The sequence below is a fragment of the Ornithorhynchus anatinus genome, chromosome 5 (assembly GCF_004115215.2).
Source record: "Ornithorhynchus anatinus isolate Pmale09 chromosome 5, mOrnAna1.pri.v4, whole genome shotgun sequence".
Taxonomy (NCBI): domain Eukaryota; kingdom Metazoa; phylum Chordata; class Mammalia; order Monotremata; family Ornithorhynchidae; genus Ornithorhynchus; species Ornithorhynchus anatinus.
In genome coordinates this window covers 65494744-65521068 of record NC_041732.1, presented here as the reverse complement: position 1 = coordinate 65521068, position 26325 = coordinate 65494744, and the positions used below count along the sequence as shown (strand labels likewise).

General features: G+C 43.6%; 1 long non-coding RNA gene across 1 annotated transcript; it reads right to left on the bottom strand.

The window, feature by feature from the left end:
- Positions 1-18864: 18864 nt before the first annotated feature.
- Positions 18865-20315, bottom strand: LOC114812250. The gene is made up of 2 exons (XR_003759909.1): positions 20079-20315; positions 18865-19199 (listed from the first exon to the last, which is right to left on the bottom strand). It is a non-coding gene; the product is annotated as an uncharacterized LOC114812250 (long non-coding RNA).
- Positions 20316-26325: the final 6010 nt, after the last annotated feature.

Below are 26325 nucleotides of genomic sequence, written 5' to 3'. Positions count from 1 at the left end.
TAGACTGAAGCGGTGAAAGGCAGGAGGTTGGGAGATTAGAGAGGATGCTGAAGCAGTAATCTAGTCGGGATAGGATGAAAGATTGTACCAACAAGGTAGCAGTTTGGATGGAGAGGAAAGGGTGGATCTTGGCGATGTTGTGAAGGTGAGACCGACAGGTTTTGGTGATGGATTGGATTTGTGGGGTGAACGAGAGAACGTTGTCAAGGACGACACCAAGGTTGCGAGCTTGTGAGATGTGATTTGCCCAAGGTCACACTGTAGACAAGTAGAAGAGCAGGGATTAGAAACAACATTTTTCTGACGCCCCGGCCTGTGCTCAAGTTATAGAGTGCTCTCTGTCTCTGGGCCAGTGCTGCCCTGATTGTAGGTCAGAGGCAGGCTTCAGAGCCACCAGGCCTCAGTGTACTAATCTTCCAGTTTATCACTGTCTGTATCTCCAGAGACAGGACATGGGCTTCCATGTCTGACAGCTGACTAGAGCTTCCAAGTGCTCAGTTTTTGGGAAGCAGCCAGTCCTAGTAGATAAACCCTCATTCTGGCATCACCAGCTCTGGCGTGCAATGGGCTGACCAGCCTAGGGCACTCTCTGCTGCTTTCTTGCCTCCACAACAGCCTCACTTCCTTTCTTCTTTGGTATTTGTTAAGTGCTTACTATGGGCCAGACACTGTATTCATTCATTCAGTAGTATTTATTGAGTGCTTGGAATGTACAAATCGGTAACAGATAGATAGAGACAGTCCCTGCCCTTTGACGGGCTTACAGTCTAATCGGGGGAGACGGACAGACAAAAACAATAGCAATAAATAGAATCAAGGGGATGAACATCTCATACTGTACTGAACATCTCATTACTGTATTATGCACTGGGGTGGATTTCAGCTCCTTGAGGGCAGGAATCACATCTACTAACTCTGCTGTAGTATTAGTAGTAGTAATAGTAATAATAATTATCAGGTTGCCCCACATGGAGGTCCCAGTCTTAATCCTCATTTTACAGATGAAGTAAATGAGGCACCAAAAAGTTAAGTCACACAGCTGACAAGTGGTGGAGCAGGGATTAGAACCCACAACTTCTGACTCCCAAGCCCGTGCTCTTTCCACTAAGCCACACTGCTTCAATAAATCTGGTTGGTTCGATCTTTACAACATCGCTAAAATTCACCCTTTCCACCCCATCCAAACTGCTGCCACGTTAATCCAAGCACTTATCCTATCTCACCTTGATTACTGTATCAGCCTCCCTGTCACTTGTCTGCTCCATGTGGTATATGGACTATGTCCATCCTAATTAGCTTGTATCTACCCTAGTACATATATAGTGCCTGACACATATCAGTCAATTGTAATTATTGAAGCTTTGTGCACAGCACTGTATGAAGCACTTGGGAAAGTATAACTGACCTCCCTGTGCCCTGTCTCTCCCCACTCCAAACCATACTTCACTCTCCTGCCAGGGTCATTTTTCTACAAAAAGTGTTGAGGCCATATTTTCCCATTCCTCAAGAACCTCTAGTGGTTGCCCATCCACCTTTGCGTCAGACAGAAACTCCTCACAATCAGTTTTGAAGCACTCAGTCACCTTCCTCCTGCCTATCTTTCCTTGCTACTCTCCTACTACAATCCAGCCCATACATTTCACTCTTCTAATGCCAACCTACTCACTGTACCTTGATCTCATCTATCGACCTCTGCCGACCTCTCGCCCACATCCTGCCTCCGGCCTGGAATGCCCTCGCTCTTCCTAGCTGACAGCCAATTACCCTCCCTGCCCTCAAAACTTTATTGAAGGCACATCTCCTCCAACAGGCCTTTCCTTACTGAGGTCTGTTTTCCTTTTCTTCCATTCCCTTTTGCATCTCCCTGACTTTCTCCCTTTATTCATCGCCTCTGCCCCCCCAACCCTATAACACTTAAGTATAGATATCCATAATTTATTTATTCATATTAATGTCTGTTTGCCCTTCTAGAGTGTAAGCTCGTTATGGGCAGGGAAGGTATCTGTTATATTGTTGTGTTATACTTTTCCAAGTGCTTCATACAGTGCTGTGCACAAAGTAAGCTTCAATAAATGCAATTGATTGATATGTGTCAGGCACTATATATGTACTAGGGTAGATATAAGCTAATTAGGATGGACATAGTCCATATACCACATGGGGCTCACAGTCTTAATCCCATTTTACAGATGAGGTACCTGAGGTACAGAGAAGTTAAATGACTTGCCCATGGTCACACAGCAGACAAGTGACAGAGCAGGGATTAGAACTTGGTTCCTCTGACTCCCAGGCCCATGCTCTATCCATTAGGCAACACTGCTTTTCTACTGGTTAATAATCAATGACAATTATGTTATTTGTTAAGTGCTAACTATGTGCCACGGTTCCTCATGGAAGGTCAGCCATGACATCCTCTCAGGCCAGCTCAGGATCTGACTAAGGGAGAGAAACCCTCCACTTCTCCACCTCAGGATAAGATATCCATTCCCAAGTCAAAAGAACAAGCTCGGAACCAGCTGGATCTTCAAAAATCCTTGAAATTCAGAGGGGAATGTCTGGATGGGGATACCGTGGTTTTTGATCGCCATCTGGTGGGAGAATAAAAGAAACACGGAATTTGTTGAAGAATCAATCTTCTGAAGAAGTTCGTTTCAGTCAAGCAGTGGGGGATTTCCAGATTGAGTGCATAGGACCAGCTTCAGCAGCAATATTTTGAGAGAATAGGGGAGGGTCATTTTTCAGAGAAAAAGACTAAAACCTGAAGCTGAAACTAAAAAAAACAACAACCCCAAACTAAAAACATTTAAATTCATAGTATAAGGACCCTTGTACCAGTGTTCCCCAGATTTGCAAAACAAACGGTTCCTGAACACTACATCTTAAGTCGAATTAAACCAATTTTCCCCAAAGGAATAGCGCTCTAAATGGGGGATTGTTCTGAACCAAGGTAAGAGGACTTATTTTTACCAAAAGATCCTAGAACTCAATCCTTTACAAATAGTAACATAATTACATTATGTGTATTTATTTCGAGTCAGAGAAGTTCTGCAATAGGGGAGCCAGTTTTAACTTCATCTAACTCGAGAAGCAGCGTGGCCCAGTGGATAGAGTACGGGCCTAGAAGTTAGCAGGATGTGGGTTCTAGACCCGGCTAGTCCACTGTGTGACCTTGGGCAAGTCACTTAAACCCATTGTGGGCAGGGCTTGTCTCTTGTCTCTCTCTTGGAGTCAGGGCTCATGAGTTCGAATCCCAGCTCTGCCACTTGTCGGCTGTGTGACTGTGGGCAAGTCACTTCACTTCTCTGTGCCTCAGTTCCCTCATCTGTAAAATGGGGATTAAGACTGTGAGCCCCACGTGGGACAACCTGATTCCCCTATGTCTACCCCAGCGCTTAGAACAGTTCTTCTTAGAACAGCGCTTAGAACAGTTGTTCTTGTCTGTCCGTCTCCCCCGATTAGACTGTAAGCCCGTCAAATGGCAGGGACTGTCTCTATCTGTTGCCAACTTGTTCATCCCAAGCGCTTAGTACAGTGCTCTGCACATAGTAAGCGCTCAATAAATACTATTGAATGAATATTGAATGAACAGTGCTCGGCACATAGTAAGCGCTTAACAAATACCAACATTATTATTATTATTATCTTTATTGCTGAATTGTACTTTCCAAGCACTTAGTACAGTGCTCTGCACACAGTAAGCACTCAATAGATACGATTGAATGAATCAACTTCTCCGGGCCTCAGTTCCATCATTTGTAAAATGGGGATTAAGAGTGGAGCCCCATGTGAGACAGGTACTGTGTCCAACTTGTATCTACCCCAGCACTTAGAACAGTGCTTGGCGAATAGTAAGCGCTTAGCAAGTACCATTATTATTATTAATCATTCAAAATGGACCTGGTGTCCTTGTTATCTAGACTGTAAGCTTGTTTTGGGCAGGGAATGTTTCTGTTTATTGTTGTACTGTACTCTCCCAACTTCTTAGTATAGTGTTCTGCACAGTAAGTGCTCAATAAGCAAGACTGACTGACTAAAACCTGCTCACCCAACCTCTGCCTCCCAGGTTGCCCTCTCCTCCACTGCCCTCTCCCCCTCACCTCTGCCACTCTTGCCCTCACCCTCCATTTTCTTAGACTTTCCTCCCTTCTCCCTGCTCCCCATCATGACTTTTGAAATGGCTTCCTCATTTCCCCACAGCTCCTGTGCATTCCCTAACCTGGTTCCCAAGTCCACCCCTTGCACTCACAAACCCTGACTCTGTCCTTCTATTCCTGTGGAGCCTCTCTTCTGCTCATAGACCTCGAGATTAGTGCTGCAGAAGCACCCCTGACTCTGTCCTGCCATTCCTGTGGTCCCTTCATGGAATCTCTCTCCTTTCTCCAGCCCTCTAGATGAGCTTATCAGGAGCTCCCTAGCTTTCCCGCTCCTCTGCAGGAATGTGGATGGCAGGGAACAGAGAGTGAGATTGGCCCTGCACAATCAGTAATCAATGCCTCCACACAGGTTCTCCATCCTGAAGTCTCAGGACAGAGGCTCATCTGTCATCTCAAAGGGAGACTTCATCACTATCATAGGAGTTGGAGCTCATTTTGAAATGAACAAAAGTAATTACAACAATTTAGGGAAGGGCCCAAAACTCCCAACAATAGCCATAGACTGTCACTCTTCCAGACTGGCTCCAATCTCTTGAGGTCCCTGGAAGGTCTTTCTATCAGAGTTCAAGATTCACAAGAATTCTCTTCCTCTCAAACCACAACAGGAAAGAGGGAGAGAAAAATAGACAGTGGAGAAATAAATGTCAGTTGAGAGGGTGTTTGCTAAAGACACCTATATATCTCCCCGACTCCATATGTCTGGAGGAGAGTAATAGACACACTCAGGACTCTTAATTTATTTCAAAATCAATTCAGTATAATATTGATTTTTAGAACCTCTGTTTTTGAAAAATTCTTGGCATTTTGATTTCATTTAAAATTTGTCTCTGAAAACATAGGGCAATAAACCATAATTTACCATTTGCTTCTATGTTCAATGACATAAATTTGAAGCTTCAGAAATGTTTATTCAGAATCTTTCATACAGAAACAATAAAATGTCTGTCTCCACAGCAGGAGGGAAGATGTTGAGGAAATACGTTTTTAAAAAGTATATTTTAGGATGTCTCCAGTCAAACAAATTGGGTCTATTGGTTTAGGTAACTCAATCCAGCAATCACAGACACACTCTTCCATAAGGTACATGTGCAATTAGTCAGAGAGAGAGAGAGAGAGAGAGAGACGCGATAGAAGCTTAACTTGCTTTTGTAGCAGAACACCCTGTAATTCATATATTCACTCTCTCCCATGTGCCTGTCCGGTTCTACCTGAAGATGGATGCTAGAAGTCAGACTCAGACAACATTCACTAAACAAATCATCTTGGGGCTAGAGAGGGGAACAAAGCTCTATTCCCTGGCAAAATTTTCCCATTAGTGAAATGTTACTCTGAAAATGACGGGTGGAAAGAATCACTCCTTCACAGCCCACTGGTTACACACTCTCCCCCCTCCTCTTCCAGGTCTCCCGAACTAAGTCTACTCCAGTGAGTCACAGCGCTAGCTGGCTCCAGCATGGACCGCTTATGTCTCTTCCCAAATCTGATCATAAGTGGCGCCTTTTGCCCTCCAGGGTGGTCCCATTACCCACAGCCCATGCAAAGTCGTGTGGCATTCAATGGGGTTGATTTAAATGGATATTTCCCAGAATTCAGAAGGGGATAGTAGTCTTTTAGTTACAGTGCACTTATTATATCAAATGCCTGCCCCATGTCAGACCTGTGTTTTCTCAACTTCTTTCATCTCTATAGTCCCCCTGGACCTGTTTCTCAATTACATTGACTCTCCTTTTGATTTGAGTAGGCTCAAGTCTCCTCTATGCCCCCCCACCCCACCTCACCCCACTCCCCACAGGCTCCCAGACACATCATGATCCTGGGTGTGACCATGCCCCTCCCCCATCACTCTGGTTACCGGCATCATGAGGAACTATTCCAGGCTCCTGAAATTCCTTTTCTGGGTCTCAGTTTCCCTTCAGCCTAGCAGGGCTAGAAATAATGCCTCTCTCTGTTTCTACAGCGGTCATGGCAAGAACTTGGGAGTTACCTTTTGGGGACTTCTTAATTAGATGGTCTAATCCCCATCTATGTATTGTTTTTCAGAGTTTAGTACAGTGCTTTTCCTCAGCTCCCCCTCCCTTATGCATCACTTTGACTCACTCCCTTTGCTCTCCCCCAACCTCCCTGTCTCCCAGCACTTATGTATATATGTATATATCTATAATTCTGTTTATTTATATTGATGTTTGTTTATTTGTTTTGATGTTTGTCTCTTCCCCCTTTTAACTGTAATTCCAGTGTGGTCAGGATTGTCTCTCTTTATTGCTAAATTGTACTTTCCAAGCTCTTAATACACACAGTAAGCGCTCAATTAATACTATTGAATGAATGAATGAATGAATACAGTGCTCTGCACACAGTAAGCCCTTAATAAATACTATTATTACTGCTACTACTATTACCAGTATTTCTATTATCTTTGAGTGGGCAATATCAAAACTGGCCACTTGATTTCCAATGGAGAGGGCCCTAATGTGGCCCCAGGATTGAAGCTTCCAATTTTTCTGTGACTCTGATGAACGAGGAGACGCTAAAAAAGGGTCTTCCTTCCCCCAGGCCTGAACTCTCCTCTTCTTCCTTCTGCCCATGCCATTCTCCCTGAGTGGCAGAGAGAGAATTTCCTCCAGATGAAAGTCAAAGTGGAGAGGGCCTTCCCCATGGGGTCTCCTCAGGGTGGAAGGACTGTTGACTGAAGAAACTGGCACAAGATACAATTCCTACCCAATATACAATCTCCACAGAGAGGTTGTGAATCTCTGGACTACAGACTGTAAACTCACTGTGGGCAGGGAATGTGTCTGTTTATTATTATATTGTACTCTCCCAAGGGCTTAGTACAGTGCTTTGCACAAAGTAAGCGCTCAATAAATCCTATTGAGTCTCAAGCTTTTGGGGCCTGAGAAGGGAAGAAATCACTCAGTTTTCATAGCTCTCACAGGCTAATGGGGTTTCATTTTCTGATCAGGTTAAGGATAAGCCTCTCTCATCCTAAGGTTTCTGAGATAAGGCATGCAAAGTGAACCTCTGGACTGTGAACCTAAATGAACCAATCAAATCAATCCATCGAATGTATTTATTGAGCACTTACGGTGTGCAGAGCACTGTACTAAGTGCTTGGGAGAATACAATATAACAATATAACAGACACATTCTCTGCCCATGATGAGCTTTCAGTAAAGGGGGAAACAGACATTATATAAATAAATACATTACAGATAATAATAATGTTGGTATTTGCTAAGCACTTACTATGTGCCGAGCACTGTTCTAAGCGCTAGGGGGAAATAAAAGGTTATCAGGTTGTACCGAATGGGGCTCTATACATAAGTGCTGGGGAGTTGGGATGGTGATGAATAAAGTGAGGAAGTCAGGGTGATGCAAAAGGGAGTGGAAGAAAAGTAAAAGGGGGCTTGTCAGGGAAGGTCTCTTGGAGGAGATGTGCCTTCCATAAGGTTTTAAAGGTGGGGAGGATAATTGTCCATTGGAGATGAAGAGGGAGGGTGTTCCAGGCTAGGGGCAGGTTGTGGACAAGAGATCAGAGGTAAGATAGATGAGATCGAGGTCCAGTGAGTAGTTTGTCATTGAGGAGGGAAGTGTGTGGTCTGGGTTGTAGTAGGAGAGTAGCAAGGAAAGGTAGGAGAGAGCAAGGGGACTGAGTGCTTTAAAGCCTATGGGAGTTTCTGTTTGATTCAAAGGTGGATGGGCAACCACTGGAGGTTCCCGAAGATTGGGGAAACATGGACTGAACGTTTTTGTAGAAAAATGACTTTGGCAGCAGAGAGAAGTATGAACTGGAGTGGGGAGAGAGAGGAGGCAGGGTGGTCAGCAAGGAGGTTGTTACAGTAATTGAGGAGGGAAAGGATAAATGCTTGGATTAACACAGCAGCAGCTTGGATGGAGAGGAAAAGGGAGATTTTAACGATGTTGTGAAGGTTGAACTGACAGGATTTAGTGATAGATTGAATGTGTGGGTTGAATAAGAGAGAGGAGTCTAGGATAATGCCAAGATTATGGGCTTGTGAGTCAGAAAGGATGGTGGTGTTGTCTATAATAATGGGAAAGGACAGGGTTTGGGTGGGAAGATAAGGAGTTCTGTTTTAGACATGTTAAGTTTGAGCTGACTGCAGGGCATCCAAGTAGAGATGTCTTGAAGGTGAGGGAGATGTTAACCTACAGAGAGGGAGAGAGACAGGGGTAAATCTGATAAAAAGGAGGGAAAAGCTAAGAGGCTAGTTCCCAGGAGAAAGCTGCCTATCCACACTGTAGACTGTAGAAGCAGCATAGCCTTGCGGATAGAGCATGGACATGGGAGTCAGAAGGACTTTGGTTCTAATACCAGCTCTGCCACTTGTCAACTGTGTGACCTTGGGCAAGTCACTTAACATCTCTGTGCCTCAGGTAGCCCCATCTCTAAAATGGAGATTAAGACTGTGAGCCCAATGTAGGACATAGACTGTGATCATCCCAGCTCTGTCACTTGAATGCTGTGTGACTTTGGGCAAGTTACTTCACTTCTCTGTGCCTCAGTTTCCTCATCAGTAAAATGGGGATTAAGACTTAAGTCCCACGTGGGACAGAGACTGTGTCCAACCCAATTTGCTTATATACACCCCAGTGTATATATATATAAAAAGTATTTGTTAAGCGCTTACTATGTGCCGAGCACTGTTCTAAGCGCTGGGGTAGACATAGGGGAATCAGGTTGTCCCACGTGGGGCTCACAGTCTTCATCCCCATTTTACAGTTGAGGGAACTGAGGCACAGAGAAGTGAAGTGACTTGCCCACAGTCACACAGCCAACAAGTGGCAGAGCTGGGATTCGAACTCATGAGCCCTGACTCCAAAGCCCGTGCTCTTTCCACTGAGCCACGCTGCTTAGTACAGTGCCTGGCACACAGTAAGCTCTTAACAAATATCAGAATTATTATTATCTTGTATCTACCTCAGTTCTTAGTGCCTATCTGGCACATAGAAATCACTTAACAAATGTCTCCCTCCCCCAAAAAAGTTGTTTCCTTGACTGCAAGATGTTCTAGAGAAACTGCATGTTGTAGTGGATAGAGCATGGGCCTGGTTGGCAGAAGGTTCTAATCTCGGCCCTGCACTTGTGTGCTTTGCGACCTTGGGCAAGTCATTTCACTTTCTTTGTGCCTCAGTTATCTCATCTGTAAAATGGGGATTGAGACTGTGAGCCTCAAGTGGGACAGGGACTTTGTCAAATCAATTGGCTTGTATCCACCCCAATGCTTGGTACAGTGCCTGATACATAGTAAGTGCTTAGCAACTACCACAATTATTATTATTATTATTAAAATGACAAAGTCCAACATACCCTTCCCCTTGTGCCTCACTGAGAAGAATTGGGGTTCAATGTTGCAAAGCTTCAGAGGGTTCCTGAACCACTGCTGCCCTGGCTTTCTATTTCTGGAGGATAAGTTGGTATTTGCTAAGCACTTATGATGTGCCAAGCACTGTTCTAAGCACTGGGGTAGATACAAGGTAATCAGGTTATCCCACATAGGGCTCAGTCTTCATCCTCATTTTATAGATGAGGTAACTGAGACACCGAGAAGTTAAGTGACTTGCTCAAAGTCACACAGCTGACAGTTGGTGGAGCTGAAATTAGAACCCATGACCTCTGACTCCCAAGCCCAGGCTCTTTCCACTGAGCCACACTGCTTCTCTGTCTGGAGAGAAGGCAGGATCTGTGGAAAGTGATCCCAGCTTTAACTAATCAAAGTGGATTTTGGTTTCAGAGTAAACATAAAACCCCCAAATCAACAAGTGTTGGGTTGCTGAATTGTACATTCCAAGCACTTAGTACAGTGCTCTGCACATGTAAGCGCTCAATAAATACTATTGAATGAATGAATGAATGTAGCTCAGTGGACGAGGCTCTGAGTTCAATCCCTGCTATCTCCATCTCTGATTCTTTTCCTCCCTTTAGACTATAAGCTCTCTGTGGGCAGGGCATATCACTGCTTATTGTTGTATTGTATATTCCCAAGCGCTTAATACAGTGCTCTGCACACAGTAAGCACTCAATAAATACGATTGAATGATGTATACAAAAAAACAGGGTAGACGAATGAATGACTGATTTACTAAGTGGTTAATGGAATCCCTAGTGGCCCGAGAGAGAAAAGTCACCCCCAAACAAGAGACTGTTTTCCACCTTTTTTTCATACAGTGCCAAGCTCAGGATTTTGAATTTTGATGGCTAGCGCTAGAATAAAAGTTGGGAAAAGGAAAAAACAACAACAACAAAACCCCAGAAGTACTAGAAATGGATTTAAAGGGAATGAACTGTATGAACAAACTCATTCCAGGGGCATGAATAGTGACAGAATGGCAAAAAACCCAAGAGTACCGCAGTGCACGAACCTGGGAAAGTAATCAAGGACCCCTTGATCAGAGATCACACATGTGTCAATGGCTGGGATTGGTTGGTCCCATCAAGCACTGGGATTGTGTCTAAACTAGCATACTTCCTTCCCTCTCTGCCATCCCCACCTTCCAGCCCCCCACCTCAGGCTGCTATGGTGGCAATCAATCAGTTGTATTTATTGAGCGCTTACTGTGTTCAGAGTACTGTACTAAGCGGCTTGGGAGAGTACAGTATAATAGAGTTGGTAGACATGTTCCCTGTCTACAATGAGTTCAGTTTGTCATGTTCAGAAGATTGGGTAGTGGAGACAGTAGTCAAACCAGAGAGAAGAGTGTTGGTTGGAGACTTTTATATTTTGGTTTGGGCACCTGTCCAACAAGCCCAGAGCATTCATCACCACTGAGATTCCAAAGGGAAAGTGAGTCTAGGAATGTTCAGAGTCAAGGAGGCAGAGGATAGTTCTGTCTTTATCCCAGGGAATAGGGAAATTCTAACTTGGTCTACAAAGTCAAACTTCAGTATATATTTCATATATGTTTTTGACACTGATATCTGTCACAGCCACAAAATAACCTTCCTTAAGGTTGCCCAAAACCGATGGCTCAGTCTCCCAAAATACTGTAATCCATCCTGGGTCCCACAGGGAAACTACTTAGTTATATTATTCCTCTGCACTTGGAGGAGTTGTTCTATAGCTAAAATAATCTGGAATTTCTAAGAAATATTGTCCTTCTCCCCACATCCCCAGCTCAGATAAAATAAAAATAAAAAAATAAGAAATGCAAGAGACTAGAAGGTGGATAATATTTTGAAGGTTTGCAATTCAGTTTCATTTTTCTTTACCCAGATCCAGATTCTCTAATCCTTTACTGAAACTGGGAAAAAATCCAAGCAAGCCCTACAAATCCACTGAATGTCTCTCCACTTCTTCATCATTTGCATCGTGTCAGATAATTTTTACATTTTCATATTTCAGGGCCTAGAAGGATTGTATATGGCAAGTGGCAAGGATATACATATGGATGGATGGAGGGAGTGGATAAGGAAGGGTTAGGTGATGGATGGGGTCACTGAGAGAGAGAGAAAATATATGTAAAGAGACACTGTGGCCTAGTGGAAAGAATATGAATCTGGGAGTCAGAGGACCTAGGTTCTAGGCCCGGCTCTGCCACTTGTCTGCTGTGGAACCTTCGGCAAGTCTTTTAACAACTCTGTGCCTCAGTTACCTCTCAGTAAAATGGAGATTAAATCATCCTCTCTTCAACTAAGACTTTGAGCCCCATTTGGGACAAGGACTGTGTCCAACTTGATTATCTCATATCTATCCCAGAGCTTAGTACGGGACCTGGAAGATAGTAGGAGTAGTAGAGAAGCAGCATGGCAAAGTGGATAGAGCATGGGCCTGGGAGTCAAGAGGTCTTGCGTTCTAATCCCGGATCTGCCACTTGTCTGCTGTGTATCCTTGGGCAAATCACTTCACTTCTCTGGGCTTCAGTTACCTCATCTGTAAAATGGGGATTGAGACTATGAACCCCAAGTGGGACGGGGACTGCGTCCACCCTTTTCTGCTTGTATCCACCCCAGTGCTTAGGACAGTGCCTGACACATAGTTAAGCATTTAACAAATACCATTATTATTATTATTACTTTAACAAGTACCATTAAAAAAAAAAGTTGAGGCCCAGAGTGCTCAAGTGGCCAGCCCAAGGTCCCTATGCCAGAGGGTTTGGAATAGAAACCATTTCAGATTTTCAATTCAGTGCTCTGTCTACTGAACCAGGCTGCCTTTGAGATTTTGCCCAATTTGAAAGGAAAAAACTAGAAAACTGATACAATCAAGAAATATGTCAGAATAGCTTTGAATGGACTTTTCTCATATATCTCCAAATACTGTGGCACTGATAAAAGCTGCTCTTCAGATTCACCAGTGGGAGAACTGTTCTGGTAAGGAAGATAAAAAGCTAATTAAATAGGTTAAAAAAATTCTAAAAGAGAATATCTGGCCAAATGGATGACTCTCTGAAACAGGAAATGTGCCTTTGCTAAATGTGCCTCCAGGCATTGGACTGTTTCCACCAAGTGAGTAAATATGTATTTAGGTTGGTTTTTCAAAAACACATTTCAGGACTATTTAAGGTGCTATTTGTCTAGGATGTTTTGAGGGATTTCAGAAATAAATAAATAAATGAAATAAAATAAAACTAGAATTGCAAACTTCCTAGGGTCGGCCATTTGAAGGCACATGAAATCTTTCCACATTGGGCTGTGGAAAGTAGTATTTGTTAAGCATTATAAAGTGCTTACTATGTGCCAGGCACTGTTCTAAGCCCATCTAAAGTGGTGTAACCCAAATAAGGGGCTAGCATATCAAGCAGATTAAAGTCCAAGAGAGGGCAGGGCAGCATGTGCTCACTGGGTCCCCCAGAGGAAGGGTCACCTCTCTCCCATCCCCTCCCCACCACCACCTGGAGGAGCTGCAGGTTACTCCCTTCCAGGCTAGTGACAAATTGCAGCAGTCAAATCCCACTTTCAAATACATATGGTTGAGTCTTTCTGGGTTTCCTTGAGAATAAATGAGGACAAAAATAAATGCTAAAGAGTACAATTGTTACTAAAAGAAACAATATTTGAGTAGGCAGAAGTTTTTCTAGTAGAAAAATCTGATTTTTGCCCATAATCTTCAAGCTCAATGCTAAATCCCAAACCAGCATTAGTGGGAATTGTTCAGTGCCAACAAGATGAAAGACTTTGAAGCCACGTACCAACCACCCCCAGCACAAGCTCTCTTTCTTTGTCAGACAGACTGAACTTCAGACACTTCCAACCCTCACCTCAGCTTCGCCATCCTGCTGCCTTCTGGGTGAGTCTTGGGGCAGATCCGAGTCCGAACTGGTGGGCCAGGAGGTGATAGGGCAGACCAGATCCATCAGCCCCCTTGATCAGCGATTGTCAATCAGGCAGGCAGGGCCTTAATCCAATGAGAAGACCACACAGGGCACAAACTCTCCACTGTGAACTATGGAGCAAAGACAAGACTTCTGCCCGGGGGATAGGTGGGAGATCCCCAAAGGCAGGAATCATATCATTCTGGGTCAGGATGCAGAGCCTGACCCAAAGTGTTAACACTAAAAGTAATAATAATACTTAATAATAATTATGGTACTGGCTGAGCACTTACCATATGCCAAGGACTGTTCTAAGCACTGGGATAGATACAACTTAATCAGATTAGACAGAGTCCTGTCTCACAAGGGGCTCACATTTTTAATCTCCATTTTACAGATGAAGTAACTGAGGCCCAGAGAAGTGAAATGACTCCCAAGGTCACACAGCAGACATATGGCGGAACCGGTATTAGAATCCAGGTCCTTCTGACTTCCAGATCCCTGCCCTATCCTCTAAGCCAAGCTGCTTCTTAAGTAGTAATAATACTTATGAAGTGTCCACTTGGTGCAGAACTATACTATGCACATGGAATATACAAAGCAAAGTGACATATTCCCTGCCCATAAGAAGCTTACAATCTAATGGGGGAGAAAGATAAAATTTATTTACATATAGAATAATTGAAATAAACAGTTGAACATCCAGTTGAATGAAAGTCACCCCCAAAGACCCAGGATAAACATAGCTGGGAAAGGTGATTGAAGAGCAGAGAGAAGATCCACAATTCGCTAGACCAGTGGAATTCCACTTCCCTTAGTGACCACAGTCGAGCAGTTGAACTATATATCATTGCAGAGCATTTAAAATTTTTCCCTCATCTCCTTTTCCTCCCCTTTAGATCATAAACTCCTGCCTGTAGAGATCAGGACTGATATCTTTACAATAGTCCCAGTTCCTAGTGCAGGGTTCTGACCACAGTGGGTGATGAAATGCATTTTTGGGCCTGGAATGATGAGCAACAGAATGCTAGGCCATGCCTAGATGGGACTCAGGCTGACTTAAGGATCAAAACTGGGGTTTTGGGTGAGCTACACCTGCCTATCAGCATTATCTCTAGAGCAAGCTTATTCAATGTTCCCCCATCTTATCTCTCTTGCTCCCAACCCCTTTCCCACGTCCTTCCTCTGGCCTGGAAATCCCTCCCCCTTTATATAAACCAGACCACCATTCTCCCTACCTTCAAAACCTTATTAAGGTCATATCTCCTTCACGAGGACTTCCCCGATTAAACCCTTTTCCCCCAACTCCTCCCTTCTGCATCATCTTTGTACTTGAATCCGTGGCTTTTGGGCATTTGGTATTTGCCCCACCCTCAACCCCACAGCACTTACATAAATATCTATAAATTATATGTTATACATTTATTTATATTAATATCTGACTCGACCTCTAGACTGTTAGCTTATTATGGGCAAGGATCATGTCTACCAACTCTGCTGTGTTGTACTCCATAATGCTCTGCACAAGGTAAGTGCTCAATAAATACCACTGATGAGGATGAGTGAGAGCTGATGGAGTTGGTTCCCAGTGACCCAGTGGAGTTGCAGAATGAGGGGCGTGACAACAGAAGCCAGGCATCAATCCTGGAAGGAAAGGTGAGCATCTTACCTCTTAAATCTACTTCACACTTGCTATGACTCTGAGTAATGGCTTCCCATGTGTGGTAGTTTGTTTTCCGGAGAGAGGCGCAACCAACCATGTCCATTTATAGTCCAACATTTGTAAGGTCCTATAGGCCGTGTTACTCATGGCTCCTCATCACCCACTCCTGTAACAGGCAAAAATACATTGTAATTACATAGGATCCTTTTTGGGCTCCTGCCCCCTCGCTACTCCCCAGCTCCTAATGAGAAAAATCAAAATAACGGCACCCTGCCAACTGAGGTGAGAACATTTTCATGCACCAGCAAAGGGAAAACTCCAGGGTAGTTAATAGGGAAAAGTCACAGGCCCCTGGAGGCCAGAGATGGCCTTGGTTGTGCCTGAGTAATAGGATTTCTTCTAGCCCTCCCCATTTCTGAAAGGGGAAGTCACTGTTCAACTCTGCTCTCAAGAATTGAGGAGAGAGACACATCCAATATGGAGTTAGGCCTTTCGGCAGAAAGCACACCCTTGAACTGGATTCCTCTGGTATTTGGCTCTTAGTAATGTTGGTATTTATTATGTGCCAGTATGCCAAGAGCTGGGGGAGATACAAGGTAGTTCCTATTCCAAACGGGGCTCTAGGTCTAAGAAGGAGGGCAAACAGGTATTTTATCTCTATGTGGCAGTTGAGGAAACTGAGGCAGAAAGAAGTTAAGTGACTTCCCCGGGATCACACAGCAGCCAAGTACTAGAAGAGGGAGTAGAACTCAGGTTTCTTGACTCCTAATCCCCTGCTCTTTCTACCAGGTAACCCTGCCTTTTGCTAAAGCAGGGCAAACAGACCATTACCAAATCTGAGGAAGTAGGGCATTGCCTGGCCTAGTGGGATCTGGCTGTGAAACTGAAGCAGTGTGGCCTAGTGAAAAGAGTCAGGAGGCCTGGGACCTAATTCTGGCTCTGCTCCTGTCCCACTGGGTGACTGTGGGCAATCACTTAAACTTTCTGGGCCCCAGTTAGCTCATCTATAGGGAAGAGATCAGATACCTGCGCTCCCTAACTCTTAGCCCCTCATTAAACATGGATCGGTTCCTTTCTTGTATCTACCTGAGTGCTCAGCAGAGTCCTTGATGCAGTGTAATTTAATACTTTAAGAGACATAAACCATTTTCTGAATCCCTCCCTCTCTAACAGCTATCAGCCACTTTTTCACAGTAGGGCAGTCCTTGGGTGCCCTCTCTACTGGCACCCAGCCTACCTCCTAGCTGGGCAGGATGTGAGTGGACAATGAAAGGGAAGGAGGTCTATATGAGGGGAAATCATTAACCTGCTTCCTCCTATGCACATCCTGGCACTACAGACACACTTCCTCCACTGACTGTCTCTATCTGTTGCTGCATTGTACTTTCCAACTGCTTAGAACAGTGCTTTGCGCACAGTAAATAAATGAAAGTAAATAAAAGTAAGTAAATAAATAATAAATACGTTTGAATGAATTAGAAATGCAAGGCTGCCTGCGGCTGCCTGTGGTAACTTTCCCTGTCACTTGCCCTCTGCACAGCTCCTCAGGGAAAGGTTTTTTTTTATGGTGTTTGCTAAGCAATTATGTGGTGCCAGACACTATTGTAAGCGCTAGGGTAGATACAAGCTGATCAGGTTGAACAAAGTCTCTGTCCCCCATGGGGCTCACAGTCTTAATCCCTATTTTATAGATGGGGTAACTGAAGTACAGAGAAGTGAAGTGACTTGCCCAAGGTCACACAGCACACGAATGGAGAAGCCTGGATTAGAACTCATGACCTTCTCACTCCCAGGCCCGTGCTCAATCCACTATGCCATGCTTGCTTCCATTCTCAATCTTTTTACCAAAGCTGAGGAGGGGCAGAAAAACGGTAGCTTTTGTATTCCCACTCTTCTTCTCTCTTTCTCCCTCCACATTTGCCAGAGGTGCTAATCAGGAGGGAATGGGTTGGAAACCAGGCAGCAGCAGAGAGTTACAGAGGCTTGGGGCCTGAGCAGTTTATTAATAATAATAATAATAATGATAATGATGATGTTGGTATTTAAGTGCTTACTATGTGCCAAGCACTGTTCTAAACACTAGGGTAGATACAAGGTAATCAGGTTGTCCAATGTAAGGCTCGCAGTCTTCATCCCCATTTTACAGATGAGGTCACTGAGGCACAGAGAAGTGAAGTGACTTTCCCACAGTCACACAGCTGACACATGGTGGAGCCGGGATTAGAACCCATGGCCTCTGACTCTCAAGCCCGGGCCTTTTCCACTGAGCCATGCTACTTCTCAGTTTACAAGCTGATTAGTCAGTTTCAGAGACATTGAGAATTAGCTGGAAATGAGCAAGTCTTAGGGTCACTGTTGACTACAGGTAGTGTTGTCCCAAGTAGGTTAAATCCTTCCTGCAAGTCCTCTTTGGTGAGCTGCTACAATCCAATCCCCCTTTGCTCCATAAACACATTTTCAGCAACTCATCTGGGCTCAGAAACCTACCTCCTTGCCCTCCACAATCTCCCCCTACCTCCCCTTGGAATGCCAACCCCTTGCATTGGGATCATTCCCTTTCTCAGCCCCATAGCACTTCTATACATATGTTATTTATTTATTTTTATGAATGCCTGTCTCCCTCTTTAGATTGTAAATTGCATGTGGGCAGGGTAGATATACGGTAGATTTCTGCTTATTGTTATATTGTACTCTTCCAAGTGCTTCGTACAGTGTTTGGCACATAGTAAGCACTCAATAAATATGATTAATGAATGAATGACTCCAGATCTTCCACCTTTCGGTGGTCCCTGTCTGCTGCCTGTTCCCTCACCTGTCTTCCCCTTTTCAGAGAGATTCCCCTTCCTCCTTCCTGCTTGTGATGGTCCTGCCTTTGGCTGGGAAGCCAGAGAGGGAATTCTGTTAGGAAATCTATTTGGGAAGCAGGGCTGTCTCACTGTCCTGTAACAGTTTTTTGGCAGTAGGGGAAGGGAAATGGGGAGCAACTATGTAAATTCGTTGTTGACACTGGGTTTCAATAAGCCTTTAGTTGAGATCTTTGGGGATTCCATTCTGTGTGGCAAAATTATGCATTTGGCTTCTACTCTAGGCACCTCACTGAATAGTTGAATAGTTCATTCATAATCATCATCAGTGGCATTAATTGAGCAATTCTATGTGCAGAGCACTATACTGAGCACTTGGGAGAATACAGTACAATAATTAGCAGACGTGCCTTGCTCACAATGAGTTTACAGTCTGGAAGTCAGAAATCACTTAATCCTTCCTCTGACCAGAGGTTAGAAACCATGGTGGCTGTAGGACCTTGTAGACAAAGTTACTTTATTCTTTACCCTGTTTCCCAGAATTGGATGTAAAAGCATTCTCAATCCCTTTCCAAACTTCCAGAATCCAGGGGCAGGTTGACAGTTGCTGTCTTCCACTCCTAGACGAGCTTAAGTAGAGGCTTAATAATCCCCATTAATTTTAAGTCTATTTCCTGGGACTGGACCTGGGTAGGTTAGCAAAATAAATCTCAATATTTCAGTGCTCTCAGCTGTCCATTTTATCCCTCTCTGGCTGCTCAGATTTACTGAAAGTTCAGAAAAATAAATCAACTTTCACTTGAATTATCTGAGTCTCTGGGGGCTCCTTCTCCTCTTCCTCCTCCTCTTTCTCCTCCTTTTTGTCCTCTTCCTCCTCATTTTCCTGCTCTCCCTCCTCTCCCTCTCCACCTGTCCAGTAGGATGTTTCCCTCAAACCATTCTGGAGGGAAGAAGAGATGGCACAGCTGAGATGTAACTGAAATCCAGTCCATTTTTATTTTTGTTAGTGGTTCTGAGTTAAGGTTGAGGAGCATGAGGAGGAAACAAATGGGTTTCAGGTTGGAGAATCAAGATTTCGCTCTACAGTAGACAGGGTGCTAAGAAGTCCTCATGAAACACCTAACTTTTGTAACTTTTGACATCCAACTGATTAAAAAAATACTTTAAATGGTTGCTAAAAGCACACTTTATGAAGACGTATTGCAAGATAAGGCTTATTTCTTTTTCCTGCTGTTTTTGACTTCCTTTCAGCTAACCTGCGCACACAGGTTATCTCTTCTAGCACTGTCCGATTTGTCGGGCTGGAATCTGAAATAAAAATAACACATTTGAAGGACATGGCATATGGAGGGTTCTATTAGTGCTGTAAAACTGCATGAATTATGCTTTTAAGTCCTTGTAAAGTGCCTTTTTCTTGTACAGATGTCAAAAGTTGCTCAAATTTAGAGAGGCACCAATACTTTATGAATTCCCTGCCAATATAACTGTCCTTTATTTCACTCTAGATCTGAGGATTTCCTAAACCTCTTCTCAAAAATCAAGAGAGCCATTATCTACCTAACTTTCTCCTTCCACAGGGGCTGACTGGTTTCTAGTCCCTCTTGCGAATGGGAGGTTGGAACCTTCTCAAAGGTCTGAAAACATGGGGCGTAATTTGCTGTGCTATGGATGCTTCAGAAAAATCTCGCTTCTGAACTCAGGTGCTGTCTTTGGTGACATGAGCCTTGAAGGGTGAAAGAGTCTTTTTTCCTGGTCTCTCCCAGAATGGTCCCAACTTCAGCCAGCGTTTCAAAATGGAATTGGAAGAGGCAGAGCAGTGGCCAGATAGAATCACTCTGGGTACAGTGGGAAGGTGGAGATTGCAGGAAAAGGCTAGCTGGAGGCTGGTCATTAAGGCTACCAATCAGCCTGGTAAAAATGAAGCTGGAGTTGGCTGCTGTCTTTGGATCACTGATGGAAAATCCTTCCTTATTGTTACGTTTTGGCTAAAGTCTCTTATGCAAATGGGACATTGCCTCAAGCTGGGTTCGGTTCCAGGAGAGATGGTGCGTGTCTCCTTCCCACATCTCTGCCCAAAGCTTTGCAATGCCATTTCCTGGAAAGGATGTTATCACTGTTATGCACTAGTGAAAATTTCTCTCTTTCATTGTCCAGGGCCCTGGGACTCTCTCCTGGCCCCATTCTCACCTTCTTTTCTCCTAGACCAGAGCTGGATGGAGATAGAGCTATAGCAAAAGTTAGCAGTTATGGATGACCTTCATGTTTCCTCTGAGAGGCTGCTTGCAGAGCTGCCATGGCATTAGATAATAAACTCCTTTAGGGCAGGGACCAAGGCTGCTTCTCTGTGATTGTATAGCACACACGATAAATAAGCTCTTAAAGAACATTTTTCAATATTGGTGGCCTTTGGATAGATCTGAGAACACCTGAAAAACAAAATGTGGATATTTAATTTATTTTCCTATGAAATGGTGTATTTTCAAATCAATCAACAATAATATTTATTGATTGCAAGCTTCTTGTGGGCACGGATCGTGCCTTCCAACTCTATTGTATTGTCTTCTCTGGTAACTTACTATTTGCTCAGCACACAGCACACAGTACAGTACCAGAGAGGACAATGCAGTAGAATTGAATAATTATTGATTGGTTGATTGAGGGCTTACTCTATGCAGAGCTCCATAGTAAGACTTGGGAGAGTACACCAGCACTCCTAGACCTGATTCCTTCCATCCAGGAGACTACGATCTAGGATCCCAGGCTGAGGTGCCTGGATAGAAATTCTTGGCTGTGTGTTGGTGGCAGAGTTAACCACTTCTACTGCAACTGGACCCTCTTGATAGAAGTTTCTGGATTGGCTGAAATACACCATTTGGCTGCACCTGAAACTCCTATCAGTGTGGCTAAAAGAGCCATTCATTCATTCATTCATTCATTCATTCATTCGTATTTATTGAGTGTTTAATGTGTGCAGTGCACTGTACTGTTTGGAAAGTATAGATTGGTGTGGGTGGATGGCTGGGTGAATATAGCAGGTGATGGTCTCTGGATATCTGTCTACTCCCATCACCTGTTGATGATGATGATGGTATTCGTTAAGGGCTTATTATATGTCAAGGACTGTTTTAAGTGTAGGGGTAGATACAAGATCATCAGGTTGGATACAGTCCTTGTCCCACGTGGAACTCACAGTCTAATCCCCATTTTACAAATGAGGTAACTGAGGCCCAGAGAAGAGAAGTGATTTGCCCAAGGTCACACAGCTGACAACCTGCAGAGCTGGGATTAGAACCCAGGTCCTTCTGACTCCAGGCCTAGTGCTCTATCTACTAGGCCTGCTGCTTTGATACTATTGTAACCAAGTGGAGTAGAACAACAGCAGTGGAGAAATGGAAGACCTCACTTCTCCTATTTCCCTCCTCCCCATCTTTCTTTCTCTTTTTCTCCCCTCTTTCCCCATCCACATTTCCTCTTTAGCTCTCTCTGTTTTATTTTCACTCTTCCTTCTGGTTCCATGATGAAGAGGCACATTTTGTGCTATGACATGGTAATCAGACAAAATCCTTCAAGTTGATCCAATAAATGAGAGATTTTATATCAGTTTCTGATCAATTGTCTTCATAGTTTAAATAATGAAGTCACCTGATCTTGGAACAACAGCTATAGAAGAGGGAGGCAGGACTTTCCATGACTCTAAGCAAGCTCTCCCAGAAGTGAATTGACGGTGGAACGGATGGAGGAAGGGCAGGCTGGGAGGAGCATTTAAGAATATTTAAAGTTGCTTTTACCCCACTTTCAATTATTTAGGAAGTAATTCATAGGAAGCCACCTTCCTTTTGATTATATCTTTCATATCTCTCCCTGTTCCCTTACTCTGGAGCTGACCCCCGTGGTCAGGGCAGTAGGGATGGAGTCTCTGGTGTGTGGTTCCCTCCAGCAAAGCTGACTGAAGAGTGGATCCAGGGGCAGGAGTCAGGCCAATGTCAGATTCTCATATCACCGACAGATGTCAATCATAGGGAATGCAGAGCCATGTTGGGTTTTAATTCAACGGCTTCTACTAGGGTTTGGTAGATTTGATAGGTCTCCCAGACACATCTGTAATTCAACTAGATGTCACTTATGCAAAGCACATCCCCAACTGCGTACCTTTCCTCTTTCCTCCTTCTCTACTTTTCCCCATCCCTCTACATTTCTCTCCTCTTCCATTTTCCTTGTTCTTCCTCTCTGCTCCCTCCCCTTTCTGTCCCTGATCCATTTTAAATCTCTGCTCCCATCAACATCCCATCCTCTTCCCCTCCTAAAGTGTTCAGAAATCTGATAATTTTACATCTAATCCCCTATGGGGAAGGATTTCCCTTTCAAAAGTTTTCTTGGGAAAATGTTTTCCAGGGGGGACAGCTAATGCAGCCCTTTCTTCTGGGGAATAAGGAGGTAGGTCATGGGGACTACTTGATGAGTCAAAGAAACAGCTAAGGAGAGGGAAGGAGAGCAAGGGAGACAGCAGCAATCAATCCTTAGTCACATGGAATTTATACCACTGACTTGAGATCGCCAATTAAATGCAGTCCTCCACTCTACCTCTATTGATCAAACCTGACCCCATTTATTTTCTTCAAAGGATTTGCACTGGCAGCAGACAGCCTGATGGAAAAGCAGCATTGGTGGAGAAGGCACAGGAAAACTGACCTCTGGGCACATCACTCTAACAAGAGTTTGGTCAGTGCAGAGTTCAGTGAAAAGATCATTTCCTTCCTCTCACACTCCAGTTGACACAACCCCATACAACCCCATAAAAGATACTTTCAAATAAGAGAACATCATTCTCCCCTTAGTATTATTTCAAAAAAAGTGCAATTCTTATTGTCAATTCCTTTAGGCAGTTAGTCTGGAAATAGGAAGGTCTTCTGTCATTCTTGATGGGAGACTCCATCTTCAGACTGTTGTGTTCAGTTGTTATCATATTTAACAAGGGAAGGAGATAATAATAAATAATAATAATAATAACCATTAATGATAATAGCTTTTGTCAGGAGCTTACTGTGTGCAAAGCATTTTATTAAGCATTGGAGTCTTGTCTTGCCTTATGTTGTTGAGCCATCTCTGGCCCATAGCAATTCCATGGACATATCTCTCCCAGAACACCCCACTCACCATCTGCAATTGTTCTGGTAGAGTATCCATAGAGTTTTCTTGGTAAAAATACACAAGTGGTTTACCATTGCCTTCTTCCATGCAGTAAACTTAAGTCTCCGCCCTCGACTCCCATGCCTCTGTTCCCCAACCCAGGTGAATTTTGACTTGTAGCAGATTGTTTTTCACTTGCTAGCCACTGCCCAAGCTAGGAATGGAATGGGTATGCGTCTGCTTGACTCTCCCTCCCATAGCTGAGACTGATAAGAGTACTGGAAACTCTCTAGATAAGATCCTGAGCACTGGAATAGATACAAGACAATCAAGTTGGACAATCTCTACCCACATGAGGCTTACAGCTAAGGGGTAGGGAGAACAGGTGTCAAATACCCATTTTACAAATGAAGAAACTGAGGCACAGAGAAGTTAGGCAACTTGCCCAGGGTCACGCAGCAGGCTAATAGAGGATTCAGAGAAGAGGGATGGGATAATGACAGAATGGGGGAAAAACTTCTCTGGGGAAACAGCCCCCTCAGCTGCAATGTATTTATTGTTGTCTGTGTTATTAAGTTGTCTTTATGAATTCAAAAATTCCTTATGTGCCTGCTGCCAACTTTCTGGCTCCCTCTTTTTAGATTTTGAGCATCTTGAGGGCCAGGAACTGCTCTTATTCATCTTTTATTGTACACTACCTCAGCGCTGAATTCAGTACTTTGCACAGAGGTAGATAATAAATAGCATTGATTAAATGAATGAGAAACCAGTATCTTATCCCCATTTTCCAGATGGGGAAACTGTGGCACCACAGCGAGAGTGGCTTACCCAAGTGACAGACAGTAGGCCACTGGCAAAGTTGGTACTAGAATCGGGAAGCTTCTGACTTCCATATCATTCTCTTTCCACCACACCACGATGGATTTTATGCTAAGATGGGAATCATTTTGAAAAGTCAAAGTCACATGAATAGTAAGATCTGCACTCAGTCAGATTATTTTCACTCATTTCGTTGCTTCCCCTCTAATCATCTGCAAACCCCTGCTGGTCCTGAGGGTTTTTATTGATTCTTCTTATTAATAAATTGTTTCATTTTGTTTTGTTTTGCTTTGCTGTCTACCCCGTTTAGACTGTGAGCCCATTTTTGGGCAGGGATTGTCTCTATCTGTTGCCAAATTGTACATTCCAAGTGTTTAGTACAGTGTTCTGCACATAGTAATCACTCAATAAATACTATTGAATGAATGAATGAATGAATAAAATGATCATTTGCCTTTGGGATCACTCTGGAGAAATGGTGATCTTTCTCTCAATTATCCTCACTAAGGCAGGGATCAGAATCCTCGATAAGTGAGAAGCAGTGTGGACTAGTGGAAAAAGACCTGGGAGTCAGAGGGCCTGGGTTCTAATGATATCTCTACCACTTGTCTGCTGTGTGACCTTGGGCAAGTCACTTAACTTCTCTGGGGATTAAGACTGAGCCCTTTGTGGGTCAGGGACTGTGTCCAACCCAATTATTTTATTTTTATTCCAGTTCTCTGTACAGTGCCTGGGATATAGTAAGCGCTTAACAAAAATATAGGTGAAAACATCAGATCAATTACAGCCAGCTGTTCCTCTTCTCCTCACTCCAATTCCCCTTCTTCCCAGAACCTAAGCTTCCTTAAAGATCAAATACCCTGAATTTCCAATTTAGCCTTCAAAATCCAACCTGATAATCTGGTCGACTATCCTAATCCCCCTCTACCCTTCTTTCAGGCTATCAGACAATTCCCAATGTGGTTAATCGTTGTGCAGAAAACTGAGAAATATTCTGTAAGGTTGTGTTCCTCATCATTTTAGCATCCTCTCTGTGCCTTTAGACATTTAGAAGGAGCCTCTCTTTTTCCCTATGAATATGTTAGTCACAATTAGTAATCTAACAACTCTTTTTCCAGAGTTGCACACACCAATTGACTTGCATTTGGTCAAACAACAATTAAGTGGAAGAATCAGAATTAAGGAGCCTATCCAGTCATCAGGTTTTATCCTGGAAGGCCTGGTTTCTAGGTGACTGGTCCCCTGTCCATTCCCAAGGTGGAACTGGGCCCTTTTTGTTCCTTTTCAAAAATTTCAGCCCCCAGCTTTCCTCTAACACAGCATATGTCACAGATTTCACACTAACCTGAGAGGAGAACACAAACGTTTGGGAACAAGGGAGGATTCAGGGATCTCCCAAGAGAGGCAGCATGGCTTGGTGGATAGAGCATGGGCCTGGGAGCCAGAAGGGTTTGGGTTCTAATCCTTCCTCTGCCACTTGTCTGCTCTGTGACCTAAGGCAAGTTCCTTAACTTCTTGGCCTCAGTTATCTCATGAGGTAATAATGGGGGCAGTTTAGATTGTGCATCCAACCTGATTAACTTGAATCTATCCCAGCGCTTACTACAGTGCGTGGTAAATAGTAACCAATCAATCAGTCAATCAATGGTATTTGATAAGTGCTTATTATATGGAGAGCACTGCACTAAGCGCTTGGGAGAGAACAATGCAACAGAATTAGCAGACACATTCCCTGTCCAGTAAGGGAACCTTAACAAAAAGCAAAGCCCAAAAAACAAAAGGAAACCTGTATTACCCTCTGAAAACTGTCTAATTCAGGAAAATGGAGTCTCCAGTGTCATCATACTACATGCATTGTGAGGCCAGCATTACATGTGTGATTTCTCATTCATCTCCTTATATGGGAGATGAGAAAGCAATCATTGGCCACCCTATTCAGATCTCAAACCTTCGTCTCCTGGCTTCCATCCTAGTACCCTTCTACCAGTTATCATTTATCTGTGGGATATTGGGATCTCTTATATGAACAATTAGTAGTACATAGTTTCAATTTCTATTTTCTGTTGCCTCTTGAACATAGCCCTAACTGGCAATCTATGACCACTAGCTCTAAACTGAAACAGACTCAATTATTTTACTACCAAAGTTAAACACAATTATAGTTTTTTTTAAGACAACTGGAAAAAAGTAACACCCTACTTGGAAGGTGGTAGCGTTACAAAGATAATAAGCCTGAAATGTTACCCTCGGGCTGTAACAGAAATTATTCATAGGAAAGGCTCCTTGAAGGTGTAACATTACTTCCTGTTCCTTCATTCTGACATAGGAAGTCTGTGTTTCAGATGAAAGTATATTGTGGTTGCTATGGAGATGCTGCTAGCTAGGCTGCCTAGTTCTTGTTGAACATGGAATGAAAACGATCCAGATGAACGGATAGAAGTTTTAGACCCTGTCAACATATCTTTACTTGCCCATATGCACAAAATGA